This window comes from Octodon degus, unplaced genomic scaffold (assembly GCF_000260255.1).
Source record: "Octodon degus isolate 3935 unplaced genomic scaffold, OctDeg1.0 scaffold00010, whole genome shotgun sequence".
Taxonomy (NCBI): Eukaryota; Metazoa; Chordata; class Mammalia; order Rodentia; family Octodontidae; genus Octodon; species Octodon degus.
The window spans coordinates 14044330-14047767 of NW_004524586.1; the positions used below are offsets into that span (position 1 = coordinate 14044330).

Below are 3438 nucleotides of genomic sequence, written 5' to 3' on the forward strand. Positions count from 1 at the left end.
TAATTCTGTGAGGCATGCTCTTATTTTGATTGGATTACATTAAATCTGATAGCAATGTTGGAAGTGTGGTCATTTTCACTACTGTGATTCTCCTACCCAAGAACAATATCTTTTCACTTTTTGATTTCTTTCTCAACCTCTTTTTTTTTTTTTTCAGAGTATTTTTGCTTTCAGTGTAAAGGTATTTTACTTCCTTCATTAGATTGATTCCTAAGTATTTCAGTTTTTGGTGCTATTCTGAAAGGTGTGTTTTCCTTAATTTTTTTCCTTACTTGTGTACATGAATACTATTGCTTCTTGAGTGTTGACTTTGTATCCAGCTATGCTACTGAATTTGCTTACTAAATGTAGAAGTGTTTTGGTGGAGTGTTGGAGATCCTTTATGTACAGTATCATGTCATCCGCAAATAATGGTAACTTCTTTCTTTCTTGTCATTATTTATTTTATTTCTTTCCTTTGTCTAATTGCTCTGGCTAATGTTTCTAGAGCTATATTAATAACAGTTGTGATAGTGAATATCCTTGTCTTGTTCTTGATTTTAGTTTTTGACTATTTAGTATGATGTAGCTGCTGGTTGGTCATAGATGGCTTTTATCAGATTGAGATAAAGACCATCTATTCCAGTTTTTTATAAAGCTTTTTTTTCTGTAAAGTTTTTTTGATGAATGAGTGTTGGATTTTGTCAAATGCTTTTCCTGCATCTATTGAGGTGATCATGTAGTTTTTGTCCTTGGTTCCTTTAATGTGGTTTACTACATTTATTGATTTGCATATGATGAACCATCCCTGGGTACTTGGGGTGAATCCTACTTGGTCATGGTAAATAATCTTTTTGACAGTTTGTTTGCTGCATTCTATTTGTTAGTATTTTACTGAATATTTTCAGCATGATTATTTTGAAATTCACCCACAACGTGTGCATGAACAAAATTTACTTCTTCTGTTAAAAAACCATTTATTCTTTTTGTTGTTGAATGATATTCTATTGGACAGGCATGATACCAAGTGTTTATCCATTTCCATGTATATTGGAATTTGTGTTGTTTTTAGATATAAATAAACTGTTGTGAACAACTACAAATTTTGTATTGACACATACTTTCCTTTGGGTAAATATTTATGAATGGAATGGTTGGGTAATGTGGTAGCTATTTGCTTAACTTTTTGTATGGATTCAAAAAATTTTCCAAAGTGCTTGTAATAGCTTACTTCTCTATCAATAATATATGACAGTTCTAGTTTGTCTAAGTCTATCCTTGCTATGATCAGTCTTTTGAGCTTTAATCATTTTAATATGAATGTAGCAGTAAGTTATTGTGGCTTTAATTTCCATTTTAAGCAAACATTTATGTAGAGTACATTTTCATGTGCTTTTTAAAAAAATGTATCTTCTGTGAAATATATCTTCAAATCTTTTTCCTAGTTTTTAAAATTGAGTTTTTGTTTCCTGATTGAATGTTGAATTCTTTATGTATTCTGGGACTGTGTGGATAAAGTTCTTTATCAGATATATAGCTTTTAGATATTGCTTTTCAGTCCATGCCTTGTCTTTTCAATTATTTAGCAGTGCCTTTAACTAAGCAGAAGTTTTTCATTTTTATCTAGTTAATTTTTTTTTTGTTTCTTTCAATTGGTCATACTTTTGGTGCTGTGTGTAAGAAAGTTTTGCATGACTTTAGGTCACACATTTTGTCCTTCATTTTTTCTATAATTTTTGTGGCTTATTTTTCACATTTAGGTTTTTTCTCCACTATGAGTGAATTTTTGTATATAGTGCAAGGCTACAGGTCATATTGTTTGTGTGTATGTGACATGTACTTAGGAATATGTCTTCTGTTTACTGTATTGCTTTTGCAAATTTGTGAAAAGCTAATTATCCCTACATATGTGGATCTGTTCTGGACACTGTTGAGTTATTCTTCTTGCTGATCCTTAAGCTGGTGGTGTACTGTCTAGACCTCTGTTAATGATAAAAGAATAAACTCTGTCATATGATGTCAGCATCTGCAGCTTTAACTAACTCTTACAACTGTAGGGTTCCAACTTTCCTGTGTTTCAAAGTTGCTGTTTCTGCCAGGTATTTTTCATCTCATTATTTTTTAGCATTATCAACGTGTTCATTCCCATAAAAAAGCTAGCAATTTTTTAAAAGTTTGTGGTAAATGTATAGATCATATTGGAGACAAACAATCCTTTAAGAATGGTGGGTATTCAGCACAGTACGACTCTCCTTTTATTTAGGTCTTCCAGACTTTCTCTCAGCAATGCATCTGGCTTTCAGCCTACAGATCTTGCACATCTTTTGTTATATTTAACTCTAAATACATCATATGTTGTGATGCTATTGTAACTGATACTTTGTTTTAAATTTCAAATTTTGTTAGTTTCCAGCATAGAGTAATAAGATTGAGATTTTTGTAATTTTTGAACCCTCCAGAACCAGAAGCAACATGTAGACTTCTTCCCTTTTGTGACCATTGCTGGACTTGCAGCAGCCAAAATGAAGTTTAATCCTCTTGTGACTTCGGACCGAAGCAAAAACCATAAATGGCATTTCAATGTGCCTTCCCACATTTGCAGGAAAATTATGTCTTCTCCTCTTTCCAAAGAGTTGGGACAGAAGTACAGTGTTGTATGCCCATCCGAAGGGTTGATGAAGTTCAGGTTGTGGGAGGACACTATAAAGGTCAGCAGATCGGCAAGTAGTCCAGGTTTACAGGAAGAAGTATGTCATCTACATTGAACGGGCGCAGTGGGCACAGGCAAGTGGCACAACTGTCCACATGGGCATGCACCCCAGTGAGGTGGTTATCACCAGGCTAAAACTAGACAAAGACCACAAAAAGATCCTGGAACGGAAAGCCAAGCCTCACTAAGTAGGAAAGGAAAAGGGCAAATACAAGGAAGAAACAATTGAGAAGATGCAGGAATAAAGTCCTCCTGTGTGCAACTTTTAATTAAAAACTGCTAAAATGAATAACAACAACAACAACAACAACAACAAGAAAATAACCTTCCAAAGTTATTCAACTCATTGATTAATTTTTGGGCTTTTTATGAGACTCAGTTGGACTGTCCATATAATCTTGAATAAAGATGGTTTTGCTTCTTCTCTTAGGTGGTTTTTAGTTACTTGCTTTTTTGCCCTCAAGTGCTCCTGGTACAAGACAAAATAGAAATGGAGACAGTGAACATCTCTGCCTAACTGCTGACATCCTATGAAGGAGTCTATTCTTTTAACATTAAGAAATATTTCAGCTGAAAGTTTTTCATGCATGCCTTTTATAAAGTTTAGGACATTCTCCTCTATGCTTACTTTGCTGAGAGCTTTCATAATTGAATGCATTGAATTTTCTTAAGTGGTTTTTGTTTCTTGATTAATCTTGTGATTGTTTCTTCTTTTTTTCTTTTAACCTTTTAAAAAAATTTATTCATTT

General features: G+C 33.4%; 1 pseudogene; it reads left to right on the forward strand.

Annotated features, from left to right (window-relative positions):
* Positions 1-2501: 2501 nt before the first annotated feature.
* On the forward strand, positions 2502-2934 carry LOC105741396 (annotated as a pseudogene).
* The last annotated feature ends 504 nt before the right edge of the window (positions 2935-3438 follow it).